The sequence below is a fragment of the Myripristis murdjan genome, chromosome 14, assembly GCF_902150065.1.
Source record: "Myripristis murdjan chromosome 14, fMyrMur1.1, whole genome shotgun sequence".
Taxonomy (NCBI): Eukaryota; Metazoa; Chordata; class Actinopteri; order Holocentriformes; family Holocentridae; genus Myripristis; species Myripristis murdjan.
Genome location: NC_043993.1, coordinates 7,165,628 through 7,183,903, shown reverse-complemented (window position 1 = coordinate 7,183,903; position 18,276 = coordinate 7,165,628). Strand labels below are relative to the sequence as shown.

The 18,276-nt window shown below is 41.8% G+C and overlaps 1 long non-coding RNA gene across 1 annotated transcript; it reads left to right on the top strand.

Moving 5' to 3' along the window:
• The first annotated feature begins 2,228 nt into the window (after positions 1 to 2,228).
• Positions 2,229 to 17,557, top strand: LOC115371142 (uncharacterized). The gene is made up of 4 exons (XR_003929333.1): positions 2,229 to 2,283; positions 11,322 to 11,328; positions 13,455 to 13,459; positions 17,547 to 17,557. It is a non-coding gene; the product is annotated as an uncharacterized LOC115371142 (long non-coding RNA).
• Positions 17,558 to 18,276: the final 719 nt, after the last annotated feature.

Genomic DNA, 18,276 nt, shown 5'->3' with positions numbered 1-18,276 from the left:
ACTGCTGATTACACTCATCAGCTCTGTCTGCTTACTCACCAACAAGCACATGCTGAGCTCAGAGGTCTAAAAAAAGAAAGGAAAAAAAAAATCCCATGCATGGGCTTTTTCATAATTATTGAATCATTTTTGATTTATTAGCTTGTGGACATATGAATGTGACAAGAAAAATGGGAGCGAGAGGCGAACCCAGACGACTTCACCTAGAGAAAACACATTCATAGACTGCTGAGAAGGCTCTAAAAAAGCTCTGTTTGAACTGTAATTATGGGGAGAACAATAACTCCAGTAATATGTGTTGATAATATATGGAGGGTTTCATTCTCAAACTTCGGAGTCTGTATTTACTAAGCGTTTTGTGGGGTTTATTTTCTTGCATGTGTAAAAAGTGCTGACTGTGATCCACTAAGCTGTGAGTACAAGTGCTTTACACTTGGAAATGGGGTCTGCACCGATATGTTTGACCTTATTAATGGTGTTCTGAGTGGCAAAAGCAGGATGCAAAAATGGAAGAGGAGATAAATGAAATGGATCAATCCCATTGATTTTCTAAACCAAAACGCTTATAATTGCACACAATATTGAGCACTGAGAGGAAGCACATCCTAATTTTTCTCCCTTACCAAGCCATTGTTGTTGATGTACACTGAGACAAACTGACGCATAAACACAAACAATGGAAATGCTGAAGGGCCACCACAATGGCTCCCTATTATTACATTATTTATTTATTAGGTCAGTTTGTAACAGTTGATGCCACTCATCAGATTTCCATGATTTTTCCATAACATTTATAAAATTATGATTTCAGGGCCTGGAAGCTGTATTTTCAGATGTACTGATTTTTCTAGTTTTTTCATGACCATATGATTCTATACTGATATTATTTAATCCCAGCTTAACGACAAAAAACATAAATGAATACCCAAAGATTTTACGCAAGGAGGAGTCACGTCATACTTGCAGTGACAAAATCTGGCAACTCCTCATCTCCTGGCGTCTGGCTCAGCTACACTGGGAATCACAGTGTGCTGTGTCGGCTAACCATGCATGTTTCACCTGCTAGGAGTTGCACACTCAGTACTTACTCTGAGTGTCAGGTATTTTAAACAGAGGATGGCGACTGACTGGATTTGCATAAGCAGTCTTCATAAATGAGGCACTAAACTGGAGAAAGCTGTGCCTGTTTTTGTGCACAGCAGTCATTTGCATGCCTCCTACTAAATATAGCTAAGTATTTCCATTTTGAACAACTTTTACTGACCTAAAATTATCAGTCCCACAGATGATTCTGCACTCAAATATGTCTGCTTGAATATCCCATAACTTAAACTGAAATCCATAATTTGCTTTACGAGCAATCATTTTATGTCATCTTTTTCAGTGGCATGTATCTCATTTTGGATCAAAAGTGTTCATATTAAACTTATTAAACCATCGTACTACAAACTAATAACAGAAACACCCTGGTGTTATTGCATGTTTTAAAAGTATTGTGCAGAGGACGAGGCAGTGCACTCTGAGCGACTAAGAAGAAGAGAGCTTTTCTACAAGCCTGCTGTCCTGAGAGGAAGCAACTGTGGTGCCTTATGTGCCTGGTTCATTATGGGTTCAGATGGCACGCGTCCCCTTCTTTGTTCTTTCCACATAGCAGTTGGTGCTAACAGATGTAAACAGCCTGTGACATGTACACACATGCAAGCGCATATAACACGGCACACCAGAAGTACACACACACACACTTTCTGTAACATGATGCTGAGAGTAAAACTAGCAATCAAACTTCTTCCTCATGGAAAATGCCTTCAGCAGGACATTTACATTTATGGCCACTTCCTCTAAACATCGCTCCCACAGTTTGCATGCAATGATGGTGCAGGGGATTTTGCTTTTGCTGGTTGTGCTGTTGACATGACTGTATGGCCATCACAAATCTGGCACCCCAGCTCCTTTGCTTCCATATTTATTGACAAAGTCAGAAATCTGTTACAAGTTGGACACACCTTAAAGACAATATGGATGCAATTTTCAGTTCTGATCACATCTGTCCCTCACAAATATCAGGTGCTTATATAAGTGTGGGTTATGCTTTGGTAGCTTAGACGTCAAGGCTAACTTACTCCAGAAGGTAATTTTAGTGAGAGCACATGCCAGCTTGATATTCACAAGATTAAATTGCCTATGAGTAGCAACTTTTATGGTTCACAGAACAGATTTTTCCATTCTGAACCTGAATGGGAGTGAATTAGAGTAAGTTAGCCTTGACTTCTAAGCCACCAAAGCGTATTCTCCATAAACTAATACAACCAACAATTACCAGCTGGTAAGCTGTCTCAGCAAAGGACCAAAATTAATCATTTATTCTTGCTTTTCTTTCTCCTTCGTATAAAAAAGAAAGCCTGCACAAAGATTCCTAATTATAGTGCAAAAATCAGGGAACTACTAAGATCAGTCCATCTTCCTCTGTCTCTCCAGTAGTCCATCTGAATTTGAACTTGAAAGTACAACTGATGAACAGTCCAAATAATTTGTTGTCTTTCAATGGCATGATTGAATATTACCTCTTGAAAGCTCTGTTTTTTGACAGCCGCTTGTTTTTTGTCATCACTCTTTCACCATGGAAACATTTTCCTTAGAGCGGACGGAAGCTGAAACGGAAGCCCAAAAATTCTCACCATTCAGTGAAACACGAGGCTCAAGGTAATAGGGGATAATAGGGGAAGGCTATTTTACTCATGACATAGTTTCACTCTCAAACACTTCCAAAAAAAAACAAAAAAAAAAAAAAAAAAAAAAACAGATGTAACTTGCATCTCTGGACCTTGCTTACTTTCTTTCTCTCTTTTTGGTTGTGTTTTTTCTTATTCCCGAAAAAACGACTGCCCAAATGTAGACAATGTGACATTGTGTCAGGATGCCTGCAGCACAGCTACAATGGAGTTTGAGAGCAGACAATTTTTCAACCATCTAAAACATCAAAGGTAAACATTGCACTTTTGGTCTCAGACGCCCAGAATCAAAGAGTTGGGTGCTCCTCTGCACTGCTGTCCATCGCACAGGGAGGCAGAGAGACAGCAGCTCTGTCCACACCATCACCAAGTAGAAGTGACGATGTAGGTTGACGGAAACTGCCACACACACACACACACACACACACACACAAAGCAAATTACAATATCTGATTGCTAAATGTCTCTTGGGGTCCTATGGAGTCCCAGGGTGAAATTTTCCTTTAAGATTTCAAACTCATAAGCCCAGAATATGGAAGTATTGAAGTCTTACATAATACATGAAAGTGTACACAGGCTTTTAAATCCATGTATAGTTGTGGGCAAAGTCACATACGGTACGGAGAGGTGTTGATATTATAGATCAAGACAGACTAAGTGTGAGAGAGCACCTAAAAGCCTCAGAGCATGTGAGGGAGGGAGTGTTTCACCTCACATGTGTGCATTATAGGATGAGATGGCATGCATTCCCTCCCCTGCTCACTTCCTTCATCATGGTGCTAAAAGACAGCTTGTAGCACACACCCACCCACACACACACACACACACACACACACACACAAATGCATACAAAAAGCACATGACACACTTATACAAGCACATGCAAAATAATAGATACAGACAGCGTAAAATAAATCACACACATGCACACAGATGTTGGTGCGCAGACACAGGCACACATACACACAAACAGATAGTCAGAGGCAGCTTAAATCAGACCGCACACACACACACACACACACACACACACACACACACACAGAGTCTGTAACAGGCTAACTGACTCAGACAGCCTGTGTAACAGCCTGCCTGCTCCCAGCCAGAGCCCATCTCGCCCGAGCCTCTCGCTCACCTCTAAATGAGGGCTGTCAAGCGGAGCCATAGTGACGCCCGCCACCTCTAATTGGCAGTGCATTAACAATCAAATCACGCTAATTAGCCCGAGCATGGCAACGAAGAATAATATTCTCGCTGTGTGCGAACGTGGCACATGGCTACTCCGTCGCAGTCGTCCTATTTGCATATTCTTATTTCCCAGGAACAATAGCAGCAAATTAAAAGACCAGAACAAGAGGAGATCTAACAGGGGGAATAAAAGAGTGACAGGAAGAGAGAGAATTCAGACTGAGTAGAACCAAAGCTGGCAATCAGTTCAAATTCACTTCAATGTTAAACTTCAGGATGGCAATGCTTTGTTTTCTGTGATACCTTTTTTTTTTTTTTGAAGTCTGAGAAAACAACAAACTGTCATTACACTGCAAAAAAATCTCTGTCTCAACATTTACGACCTGATTTACTAAAGCGGTGCAGCAGCACTAATGGCACTGTCTGCATAAATAATTACAATTCTGTTTATCAGTGGTGCACAGATTAACTTGAACATCAGTATAAAATACAAGATATAAACATGCCGGAGTTAGCAAGAATATTAATTTACATCCGTAGTCCCTAGGCAGGTAACAAAGAACACACAATATACACTATATTACCAAAAGTATTCGCTCACCCATTCAAATGATCAGAATCAGGTGTCCTAATCACTTGGCCTGGCCACAGGTGTATAAAATCAAGCACTCAGGCATGCAGACTGTGAAACAAGACATTTGTGAAAGAATGGGCCGCTCTCAGGAGCTCAGTGAATTCCAGCATGGAACTGTCATAGGATGCCACCTGTGCAACAAATCCAGTCGTGAAATTTCCTCGCTCCTAAATATTCCACAGTCAACTGTCAGCTCTATTATAACAAAATGGAAGCATTTGGGAACAACAGCAACTCAGCCACCAAGTGGTAGGCCACGTAAAGTGACGGAGAGGGGTCAGCGGATGCTGAAGCGCATAGTGCAAAGAGGTCGCCGACTTTCTGCACAGTCAATTGCTACAGAGCTACAAACTTCATGTGACCTTCAGATTAGCCCAAGTACAGAACGCAGAGAGCTTCATGGAATGGGTTTCCATGGCCGAGCAGCTGCAGCCAAGCCACACATCACCAAGTGCAATGCAAAGCGTCGGATGCAATGGTGTAAAGCACGCCGCCACTGGCCTCTAGAGCAGTGGAGACGCGTTCTCTGGAGTGATGAATCACGCTTTTCCATCTGGCAATCTGATGGACGAGTCTGGGTTTGGAGGTTGCCAGGAGAACGGTACATTTCAGACTGCATTGTGCCGACTGTGAAATTTGGTGGAGGAGGAATTATGGTGTGGGGTTGTTTTTCAGGAGCTGGGCTTGGCCCCTTAGTTCCAGTGAAAGGAACTTTGAATGCTTCAGGATACCAAAACATTTTGGACAATTCCATGCTCCCAACCTTGTGGGAACAGTTTGGAGCGGGCCCCTTCCTCTTCCAACATGACTGTGCACAAGTGCACAAAGCAAGGTCCATAAAGACATGGATGACAGAGTCTGGTGTGGATGAACTTGACTGGCCTGCACAGAGTCCTGACCTGAACCCGATAGAACACCTTTGGGATGAATTAGAGCGGAGACTGAGAGCCAGGCCTTCTCGACCAACATCAGTGTGTGACCTCACCAATGCGCTTTTGGAAGAATGGTCAAAAATTCCTATAAACACTCTCCTCAACCTTGTGGACAGTCTTCCCAGAAGAGTTGAAGCTGTAATAGCTGCAAAAGGTGGACCGACATCATTGAACTCTATGGGTTAGGAATGGGATGGCACTTCAGTTCATAGTATGAGTAAAGGCAGGTGAGCGAATACTTTTGGTAATATAGTGTAAGTAACAATATGCAAACAATGTACAAATACAAATATACCAATAAACAGCGCAAAGACAAAGTACCTTATACATATGTCCAGTCAAAAGTGATCAAAGTTTGTCTTAGCGTCATTTTCTTGATACTAGTGGGCTGATCTGCCTCATTCTGCCTTGTTTCATATTTATACTCGTTTCTAACAATATTTCTGAACACAAGTGAAACTGCTTTTGGAACAAGTAGGATTATCTCAATGAGATGAAAGGACTTGTTAAAATTGATCATTTTTCTCAGTTTAACCAAATCAAACTTCATTTCTACCAGTAAGACTATAGGTGTCGGAGTTCAGTTATGTCATATCTATCGTGTTTTTAAATGGAAGTCGAGCTCTCTATTAATGTCAAATGTGATGAGTGCACACAAGGAACTGTGGTTAATAAGCAGCATAAAGACTATCTATTTAAATAGAAAGGCAACAGTGCTGGTGTAACGATATCACTAACAGTAGACACATTTGAGTTCAATTATAGATTAAAATGAGCAGATTAAAATTATGTGGACAATACTGGCCTAAAACTACAGATTTTTCTCAGAGGAAACCAAGGAGCTATTACCAAAGTTTAAAGAGTTTAAAAAGACTAAATCACTGTCTGCAGTCACTGTTTAGTAGCATTTAGAACAAAGGGTTACTGTGACTTGGTAAAAACATGCGTCACTTCTCATTACATGAGACGATAGAGGAGGCAAAACATGAGGAGTCTGAGGCCGCTCTCCCAGCTCTCTATTATCGTCCAATCTTACATAACCTGTACCAAATCACTTGAAAGAGGCATTGATTGGCCACAGTAGATAAAAAGAGCATCCGTAAACAGGCTCAGGGGAGCCATGGCATCGCTTTTGGAAGGAGGCAGCACGTTGAAGATGCTGGAGCAGAGAGCAGAATGACTAATGAACATAAAGAAGACATTGGAATGACTAAGGGAGTGGACTGCAGTGTGTGTGAGTGTGTGTGTGTGTGTGTCTGCGTGTGTGTGTGCACGACACATAGATGTGTGCATCTTTACAGGGACAGCTACAGTGATGTAAATGCTGATGCGGCTTTACACCCCCCCCCACCCCCACCCATTTACCCTGCGCCAGCACACATTAGTTATACTAGGTGATTCATACACACACCCACACACCTACACACACAAACACACACACACACACACACACACACACACACACACACACACACACACACACTATCCTCACTGAGGCATTCGCAGTGAGACATAGAGAAAAATGGACAAACACACACACACCAAATGCACTACTTAGTTGAAACACTCACACACAAACACACACACACTCTCTCTCTCTCTCTCTCTCTCACACACACACACACACACAGACACATCCACATTAGCTGATGGAGTACCACACACAAACACATTAGTTATACCAGCCGACTCACAGCGCCCAAGATGGATGTGATGTTTGCACTTGCGGTTGATGTTATGCGGGACATTTTCTGCCCCCCATTTTATTCGAGTTTGGCCTGTAAACTGTGAGAGGCTGCGCCGTCAAATGAGTAATTAGAGAGCTGTAATGCAGCGCTTTGTTTTATTTGTTTTTTTTTTCCTGAAGAGTCTAATAAAGAACCCGGAGAGTGGAAAGAGAGAGGAGCGAGAGAGCAAGGAGGAGACGGAACGAGAGGGAGGGAAGACAGAAAAATAGATATAGAAAGAAGGAGAGAGGACAGAGAAAGAATGGGAGCAGATACGAGTTTCATGGACATGCAAATGCAGCTTACTACCCCACACACACACACAGGCACATACAAACAAAATGCTGCTTTTGTTGCATTTTTGTTGTTAACAGCACTTACGGAGTCTTCCCATATCACACTGTGAACACGCACTCTCCTCCCAACAATGTATTGATTGCTTTTCTCTGCTTCTCTCAGGGTCTTTCAACATTCTCTTCGCTTGGAGGAAAATATCAGGCTTCCTATAATATGTCATGAAAAAAAGAAATCACAGCGTATGATTTCATTAACAAAAGACCATGCCAATATAGACATGAATATGGAAGAGTTTGCTGTATTGACGGAGAGCCGGGATGCTGCAGGAGGGATGGATTGAGGGTCCGAAGGGAGGGATGAGGGATGAAGGGATAGAGGGGATGAAGTGATGAGGGAAAAATCAGGGTCCAGGATGAATGGATGGAGACGTACATCAATGGACAAGTGTCAGCTGGTGGCGGGAAGACAGGGGGGAACCAAGGGAGTCAAGAGTCAAGTGTGTGTGTGTGTGCTGGGGGGAGGGGCTTGCTGTAAAACTTCATTTATTGTTGATCAAACTTTCACAGTTGAGGTATATTTTCAGGCCTGCACTGATCCACATTTGCATTTCAGTGTAAACAGGAGGGTGATCAATTTGTATCTGTAATGGGAACAGTGGTGATAAACGCGCTGCAGTCGTTATTTATACACTATTGATCAGTCGATGTTTCCAACCACATCACAGCCATGTTACTGTCCTCCCTCCTCGCTTCTTCAGTATTCACTTGGGACTGGCCACAGTAGCCGTTAAGCTTGCCCTCCCGCCTTTTTTCATCTTTATTTATCTGGAGTAGGTTTCATGAGTATGTATGCGTTTTCCCCAGCACCTGAATGCCTCTTATTCAAAGTTAGGCACATGGGAGCTGCCCGATTAAAGCAAAGCTCCCTACTGTTGGCCAAAGAGCAGCTCCATATCAGCCAATTGTGGTTAAGTGGGTAATAACAGAAGTGAGAGCAAGTCATTGTTCTGCAAGTCTGTGTCAAGACCAAAGTCCTAAACTTTGAGGTTTGACTCCTTAAGCCTCCTTATGCCTCTCTACCATGCATGCATACACACACTCCTCTGCTCTGTTCTCCCAAATACACACCTACACGAGTGCATGCACACACAAGTACCTCTGTCCCGCTCATCTTCCCCCTCCAAGGTTCTGTCTATGGTTCCTTATGTTAGCCAGTGCCGATTGATTGATTTGATCAGATTTAGGCTGCCAGCTGAGTCGCTGTAGGTCAGTGTGGATCTGGAATATGCTGATTTGCTGATGTCAGCGCAAGTCTCGTTTGCTTCGAGAGGTCAAGGTCACTTCCTCAGCCGTCCTTACGCCAGCATGGAGCCTGCGAGCATGGGTTAATTGCTTCATTTTTAATCTTGGGCTTTGAGGGAGGACGACTATCGAGTCAAAAGGTTCAGGTCCAAATGAAGTTACAAGTCATCAGTGTTCAAGTCAGAGTCGAGTTGCAAGTGTTTCTTGAGTCTGTCAAGGCGAGTCTAATGTCACCATATCTGTGACTTGAGTCCAAGTCAAGTCCAAGTCATGTGTCTCTAGAATAATACAATTTTTCCTGCCCTTTAAATGACTATAACACATCTGTGAGGATCTGATGCTGTTTCAATCAATATGCAGTGAACTCCACTATTCCTTTGCCAGCTGCTGACATTTCTGACTTTCAAAACTCACTCACCGGCCCTCAGCTTCATTTTGGAACAAACGCTGCCTAACCAATTAGCTGAGCGACATTTCAGCACACGGCCTTGTTGTCAAGCCAAAAAAAAAAAAAAAAAAAAAAAAAAAAAAAAAGCAATTGTCATATCAGTATTATACAGAATTTTGCAGATATATTGATATATTACCTCTTCCACAGACAGTTCAGTTGGATTTGTTGGCTGCTTTAATTAGCCAGCCTATTCTTCTCTGTGGGGAAGCTGTGACTTAATTGTTTGTGTCCATTACAGGCCACCATACCTCAAGGAGATGGGAGTTGTGGGAACCATGCCAGAGACTTGTGTAGGAGGGAACAAGTTCAGCCGATGTTGCAATTCCTACCGGTCCTATAGATGTTATATATGACTTGATATTTCTCTAAGCGCCTTGCTTAGCGGCTTTTTGACAGCAGTTGTTACATTTTCCCAGATGGTGTGTTAATTGGCGAAAGCAAATTTCTGGTCAGCAATCTTAAGTGTACCACTGCCTCAAGAAACATAAGTCTATTTCAAGACAGACTATTAGAGTAGGCTATTTAATTGTCTTTAATCTAAACTTGTCCCCAATGAAATGAAATGATGGTAAAATGAGACGGCTCGGTCCACTGAGGCAACTTTAGCAGTGACAGTCATGATTTACTTTGCACGCAATAAACTCTCAACACTGAGAGCACAGTCGGTTCCTTCCCTTTATGTCTCTCCTGGCTTTACCCCACTCATCGCATATAGAGCACTGGAAGTTGACAAAGCTGCGAATAAGTGAATAGGCTATCAGTTTGCTGACTCCAAGCATAAGTTGAACTGCATTGTCTGCACCGCACTCCAAAGCTTCTCTGCTCCACTTTAAAGCGCAGAGGACCATAATTGTTCGTGTCATAATATGCAAAAAGCATGCCGTTCCCTCGATGCAACCATAAATTAGTGCTGCCAAAACAGTTTCATGACTGCCCAATCTGTGCCTCCATGTCTCGGCATGCATTTCAATTATGATCAAATCCGCTTTTATGTGGTGATATACATATAAATAAAGAGAACAAGTCAAGGGGGTGAGAAATGCGATAGAATTTAAAGTGATGTCTGCGCCTCTGCAGTTGAGCCTACTTTAGTTGGGTTTAGTCAGATTTTACTGCAGGTAATTAACACAACAAAGTCATATCTTTCCAAACAAATTATAAAGAAGTCTTTGCATAAGAGTGAAATATTCAGACTAGATAGATAGATAGATAGATGTGTGTGTGTGTGTGTGTGTGTGTGTGTGTGTGTGTGTGTGTGTGTGTATGGGTGTGTGTGTGAATTTTTCCAACGTGTATACTGTATAATTTGCAATTTATACCATAAAAAAAAGAAAATGGTAATGGAAAGTATCATAATTCAATTTAATTCCATGTTGTTAATCAACATTAAGTGTCACATTAGACAAGATCATCAACAAAAACAGCCCCGCCCACAACTAAATACATAATTGGCTACATAAACATGCTTTTGCAGTTCATTAGAATCTTTATCATGTATGCCACTATCACTATTTTCTGTTTTTTTTTTCTCCAATACATTTATAATAACAAGCACAGCATACACACAAACACTTGCGCACACTCACATACACACCATGTACACACACACGCACACACACTTTAACCCACTAAGCGTGTGCACACTTTACTCCGACATACAAATTGACAAATCTGTTTACTGTCATTACGAACGCTTGCCTGTGCCGCGGTATCCTCGTCAGCGCAATTAGCGGCATGAGAGTAATCACGGTGCTTTGCCTCAGCCTACACAGCTGTGAGCGGATAGAACACCGAATACAATTAACAGCACCTAAATCCAATTAGCAGACAATGAAAGGTAACACAATCTGATGGCGCTAGTTAACCACAGAGGAGCTCGATGCTGATGGCACGGCAGAAGATAGAGAAGTGGAAGGAAGAAGGAGAAGGGAGGGAGGGAGGGAGGTAAGCATGGGTGGTGAGAGAGGATGAGGAAGGAGGAGGAGAGGGATGTGGTTGAGATAGAAAGAAAGAAAGAAAGATAAAAGGAAAGATAGATATGAAATTTAAAGCAGCACTTCCCAAGATGTTATGTATAAATCAGAAGACACATAAAAATACATGCATTTGAACAGCCTAAAGCACAAGAATACAAGCCAATGAGAGAAACCAGAGTTGTCGCTTTATCACCAAGCAAGAAAGCCAGACTTTATAACAATTTGAAAGTAAGAAACCAGTTACTGTACTTGTGAATACTTCTATGGACCTCAATGTGGATGGGGTCGCCCCCAAAAAATTGCATGCCATGTCCTTGACAACTGTTTCCCAAGTAAAATGATGCAGTCTCACAGTTTTTCTAACTAAAACTTGTTCAACTAAACATGCTACCAAGCAGGTTGGCTTCAGAGCATGAGTTACTATGACAACTGACCAAGAGTTCATCTAATCTCGCTTCTTGGAGCTGAGAATCCTAGGTTTTCCCTGAACTCTGGGTTAACAAATTCAGACTTTAGTCAGTAAACCTGCTCTCTCAAATATCCTCTGGAATATCTCACGCTTCTGTGTCACCCATTCTGGTTTGCCTACCAAGGGAGTTTATGGCTGTTATTGTAATGGCTGTGTACATCCCATCACAAGCCGACACAGGCCTGGTCCTCAGAGAACTGTATGGGACAATCAGTACCCTGGAAAACGTGCACCCTGAAGCAGCTTTCATCGTGGTTTTGGACTTCAAGTAAATGCTTCTCCCTTGCAGAATGCCTACAAAGCCCTTCTCTACCCAGCGTTTGGAAAACCAGATCACTCTTTCATCCTGCTCCTGTCCGCCTATAGGCAGAGGCTGAAACAAGTCACACCCACCATTAAGACAATCCTTCGAGCTGCTGTCAACACCAAGACACCGCCCTCACCTCCAGAGATGAAGGGAAAATATTAAAACCCGTTACAATCTCTGGAGAACGATCACAGCGGCCAAACGGGACGGCGAGAAGATCAAGACACAGCTAAGTGCTGATAACACATGTAGCTTATGGCAGGGACTACAAGGGGAAACCCAGCTGTGAAGCCAGTAGTGCCGCCTCCCTCCCAGACTCTTTATACCCATTTCAAAGTCGTCAGCACTGATCTGGGTCCCACCATCATTCAAGGTCATTCAAGTGCGTCAACACCTGCAAAGCGCTCGGCTCAGATGGTATCCCAGGCCGTGTGTTCAGAGCGTGCGTGGTGCAGTTGGCTGGAGTGGAGTCTCTTGCTTCAAGACATCCATCATTTTTCTAGTGCCAAAGCAGAGTGAGGTAACATCTTTAAATGATTGGTATCCTGTTGCCCCCACCTCTATCATAAGCAAATTATTTGTGACGTATGCTAAGGACCTCATTTGTCTCATTCATTTGTCATGTTACCACCCAAAAGTGGAGGGATTTTAATTATATGTTTGAAATCCTTAGTACCACTGCATGATATGGTCCTATAAAGGCTCTCAGATAGCACTACTATTACTATACTAGAGACCCCCCTGCAATCTACTTCTGAATACTGTATGGTAACGCCTGACACACACACACACTATTACACACACTATTACTATCTATTATTACACAGTATTAATAGATAGATAGATAGATAGATAGATAGATAGATAGATTTTCCTTAATGTCAAATTAATTTTTGTTTAGTTACATACAATAAACCAAATTTATCATCAGCCATTATTTGTAAAATTGCAATTATGCAAATGACTTATATATAAATAAATATAAATGGTGTTTTCCTGCAAACATGATTTCTGCATGAGGAATGCAGAAATGTAATTAGTATTTTTTTTCTTCCCATTAACTGAAGGAAAGAAGGAGGAAAGAGCATAACCAGGGATGAAGGAGGAGAGAACAATAGCAATGGGGAGAAAAGATGAATGGGAAAAGGAAAGAAAGGGGATAAGGGATAGGATGAGGATGGCTAGTAAATAGGAAGCAGATGGGGAACGGGATAGAGAATAGAAGATGGTAACAGGAGTGGAAGAGAAGCACAGGCAGTACATTGGGAGGGAAGAGGAGCACGGACAGGAAAAAAGGAGGGAGATAGGGGAGAGCGTACAAGTGGATAACAGAGGAGTGGACAAGGGAGAGGTGGACAGGTAATTAGCTAACGTGAGCAAAATTCAGAGCTTCAATTGGAGAGGGAGGAGAGAGGTAAAAGGTACGGATCAGTTTTGGCTAATGAGCTGCAGTCTGGAGGGCAGCTCTTTTATAATCACTCTCTAGCGGAGAGACATGCTCCTTTTGGATAGTTAAATTTCATTACTTTAAAGGTGTATCTTGTGGCTTGAGTCCAAATTGTCCAGTGGATGCATATGTAAGAAAAAAAATCCCTATATTGAGCACTTTGCTTGAGAAGTCTTACATTTAGCAAAGCTAGAAAAAAACTTTTCAAAGCAAAACGTGTTTCTGTAGGCAGCTCTGTGGCTAGCTCTCTGCTCATATATACATATAATCAGAAGACCTGTATTTACATCTCAGCTCTATGTACCTGGACTCATTTTAACTGGTTTCTAATGAGATCCCATTCACATAAAATTCAAACTGTTTCATTGATTAAAGGTACAAACTAAACAATTTATTTACCTCTTATTATTTATTACAGCATCACATTTCTTTAAGTACAAAGATCAATAACCTGCATCCTTTATTTCATTTTTTTTTTTAAGTTGAGCCACACTTCTGTTCATTTGTGCATTTTCTTCCTTTGAGTCTCGTAAAAAAATGTTTTTTTTACGAGCCTTTTTCATGATTTTAACTTATCTTGTTTTACTTGCTTACTCTATTTTTTACTTGCTATTGTTAACTCTAACCTATGTTTTATTATTTTGTCTTCTTGTTCAAATTGTTTCCCTGTTGTTTTTATATTTGAAATATATATATATATATAAATAAAGTTTCTGATTTTTGCTGTTTCAGCAGTCATAGTAAAAGCATTGGTAGAATATTTGGTGTTTATTACAGCTAAGTGAAATTTTTAATCACAGCTTAACTTTTTACACAAAACAAAGACTACTATAAGAAGCTTTAGAGAGAGTGATTACTCTGCAGTCCAGCCTAGTTATCCTATCAAGGTAAAATAAAATTATATTTTGCAAAGACACTAGCTGATCAGTCCATGTTACTAACGGGCGCCTTTCAAGTTGCATTGTACTATTTATATATCTTTGTATGTGAGACTCTTACACATCCACCTCTAACTAGCGCCTTTATGTGGTGTTGGCCTCTGGCAGGGACATTGCACCCCGACTCCCTCGCTCATTATTTACCATCAGCCCATCTGTTTGTGAGCAGGAGTGTCAGCCCTGTCACGCCATTACAGCGAACAACCTAGGATAGAAATTCAGCTCCATACAAGACTTTCAGTAATAGAGGATGAACACTCTTCTTGCTATCCACTTTGCTGCTGTGATGCGTGAAATTTCCCCACCGTGGGACTAATAAAGGAATATCTTATCTTATCTTATCTTATCTTATCTTCTTTATCATTTTTTAGTTTTAATCATCGCTTTAATCTGTATTTAGACAAGTGAGGTGACTGAGAAGGATTTTTTTTTATTATTTACAGCAGCAGCTCAGTGGAGTAGTTACAGGTGGAGGAAAGGTTACAGTACACACACATCCATCCAATAGAGCTATCCGTTACTACCACACTCTGTACTTTTGGCCTTAAAGCAGTTCCAACATGAGTAGTTCAGGGTTGAGCACCTTGCTCAAGGGCACCTTGACATGTAGTTGCTCTACAAAGGTAGAGAGTGTCTTGTTTTCTTTACTTGCCCAAGGTTTTCCAAGATTTACCATGGTGGTTTGGGACTCAAATCAGTCACCTTCCAGCCACAAGCTCTGTGCTCTGTGTTATTTTACATTAGTGTGCAAGGCAAAGAAACAAGAAAATCACACCCAAATTATAAAGAGACTGACACTGAGGAATTTGAAAGTGAGAGAGTGACATCCAAACCTTTTACAGAAACACCAGCATATCTTCTGCATGTGTAGGATGTCTGATAAATGAACAGTTGCCAGTTTGATCCCTGCTTTGGACACTTAGAACCAAACTGCTCCTGTGCAATTAAATGCGACATTCATCTAAAATGTTTCCCAACCTGCTCCAGGAACAGAAACCGAAAATGAACAAACATGAGGTTAACACTGGTACAATGCAATGTTGGCCTTAAATGCACCTAACCATATTCATTCCAGATTGCATAGAGGCCAGCAGGTCTTTTCCATGCCTGGGGTTGTGGTAGATGTCACATAAAGCAGAATAACATAGAAGCCTTATGGGGCAAAAATTGTCTAGCATAATACTGTAAGATAAGAAAAGTAAGTAAGCACAGTAAGATGAGACTGCACTTTTTCCCATGCCACTGTGTTTTCAAGCACTTCAGCCAATGGTGTTCCTTATTTGCATTTCATACTTCATAGAGAAGTTTCAGTACATATTTTTATATGGTGTTAAGACGTAATAAATGGTGGCGTTAAGAAGTGTTCTGCAAAATGGCTTTTGCCCTGTCGGCATTCCACAGAATACCTGTTTGATTAACTCTTAAAAGCCCTGCAGGTCCCATCGGTGGGTTCATTACAGGGAAATGTGTATTAAATGATGCAAAAGACACCCAGATATTTTCAATTTGTGTAATAGTGCTGCCATAAAACATGGCATCTTTAATATGAATATTTCACTCAGTAGTGTTGCAATCAGCAGATACAGAATATCTATGTGAGATATTTAGGGGGAGAAAAAAATGTTTTTCTACTTTTGAAGCTGCTTAGGGGGTAATTTAAGGGACGAGAAGTGCTAAATCAGTGACAACACATTGTTTGATTTTACTTATTGGCTCTGTGGGTCTCCATTGTGTTTTAGTAAAGCAGAGGATACAAACTGTTTGGAATAAATACCACTCAAAAAGCTCCTAAAAGGAATCTCTCTTTTGCAGCTAACTTCAAAATAGAGATTACAGAATTGAGGCACTGGAAGCAGGAATCATACTAATATAATATTGCAAATTGCTAACCAGCACTGTGGCTTCCTGGCCTTCCTGCAACGTAACCAGCCATAGAGGTAATATCACAAACAGCAGGAATCTTCCCAGAGGGAGCAGCTCCTGCCCTGAAGCCTGTGTATCCACGATGGTAAAATACCCCAGACACATGTGAGTGCACACTCACACACAGACATGCCTACAAATCCACACACACATGGTTCATTAACACACTATGAGCTTTATGTAGACATGAAATGTGAAACAGGGACACTGAAAGCCACACACATATGCATGTGTGCATGTGCAGGCGCAAACAGACACACACACACACACACAGATAATTTCTCCAGACGCTGGCAATGCCACGGTGGTTCTATCATTCCATGCCCTAACAGCATTGTTGTGGTTCCTACTGTGCGTATGTAGAAAGCCTAATCTAATCCCTTTTACCGATTGGATATGGTATATCTGGTGAGGCAAATCTGTATAGAGATGCATGCGGTGGCCACCGGAACATCGACATGTAAGTAGACCTGTTTCTCAAATCCTCAGCCCCGGGCTCCAAGCTCTAATCATGTTTCCAGTGAAAAGAGGCTGGAACGGGAGGAGCGCTTATCCACGGCAGGCATTTGATTAATGCCCCAGTCTGTTCCTCCATGCTTTGAATGGAAAGGACATTTGTTTGTGTGCAACGTCACATGCGTGAAGCGTGTACAGCATGCAGGATTGGGTGTTGGGGTGAGCAGAATTGCTAACTTTGAACAGAAATGAACTGGCTTCTTATGGTCATGTGTGAAATAAATGCGCTCTCTACGGCCCCTTGTTGAGGAGGCACCTTAAAGCGTCAACTTGGCTATATTTTGGCAGCAAATGGCAATGAGAGGTAAGTGCTTGAAATCATGTACTGTGACGTCAGCGACATCACACACAAACACACTCAGGAATGGTCTGGGCTTGCTCATACCAAAGATGTGACATAGGCAAAAGAGGCAATGGATGTGACATAACGGTGACCAGCTTTCACAAAACGGAGCCTTCACTCACTGTTATTTAGGAAACCAGGGGTCACATGGTGAAAAAAAAAAAATCCACGTGCAAATCTGTGGCATCAGTTTACAAATCTGTATGCAGATTTATAAACAGACAAATAAACCCTCCGATTATAAATTCGTATCGTCAGATTTGCAAACTGTGCCCGCAGTTTTACAAATCCGGTCCTCAGGTTGAAGATGGAGAGTGAAAAGCACAATATAGACACATTAAAGGATACACAGCACAAATAATGTTATACAGCATTAACATTAAACACATTTTTTTAATGTCAGCCTCTCTGATGCCTTATGCATCAGTGCATATCGAGTGAAATGAGTTTAGAGTTTACACATGGGTAAGATATGCCTATAGTAATCACCATCCCCTCCCAAACAGAACATGAGGGTATTGAGTGTTACATTCACACGAGGAGATGTTGCATAAACACATAATTAGCATGATGCTGACTCAGTAGCATCAAGGTCAGGAGACTAATCACCATGAGAGTGTGGGGTGGGGGTTTTGGGGAGTGGGGTTGGGGGGTGTAGAGGCTGTTACCTTTAACACACACACACACACACACACACTCACACAAAAGCTGATAAAAGCTGATGGGACTACAACCCGCAACACTGGAATCGCTGTTGATGCTGTGCCAAAAGAGACAGTGTGGGAGCAAAAAGAAAGAGGAAACGAGAAGGAGGCAGGACTGTAAGACAGGTTTGACGGAGGATGAAAGGGGGAGAAAGAGCAGAGGAAAAAAAAAAAGGAGAGGTAGTAAAGGGAAAATGCAGCGAGTGAGTGCAGGAGACGCTGGGTGGGATTGAGAGAATGAAAGTAGGTGGTGGGAAGTTCTTGTTGAAAGACTTCAGCAGCAGGTACCTAATGGCATTTCGTGTCTGTTATATGATATAACAGCCTGAAACTAGCGACAGAGATACAGGGGGAGAGAAAGAGAGCGAGAACAGTCAGCCAGCAGATGTTAGCTAAA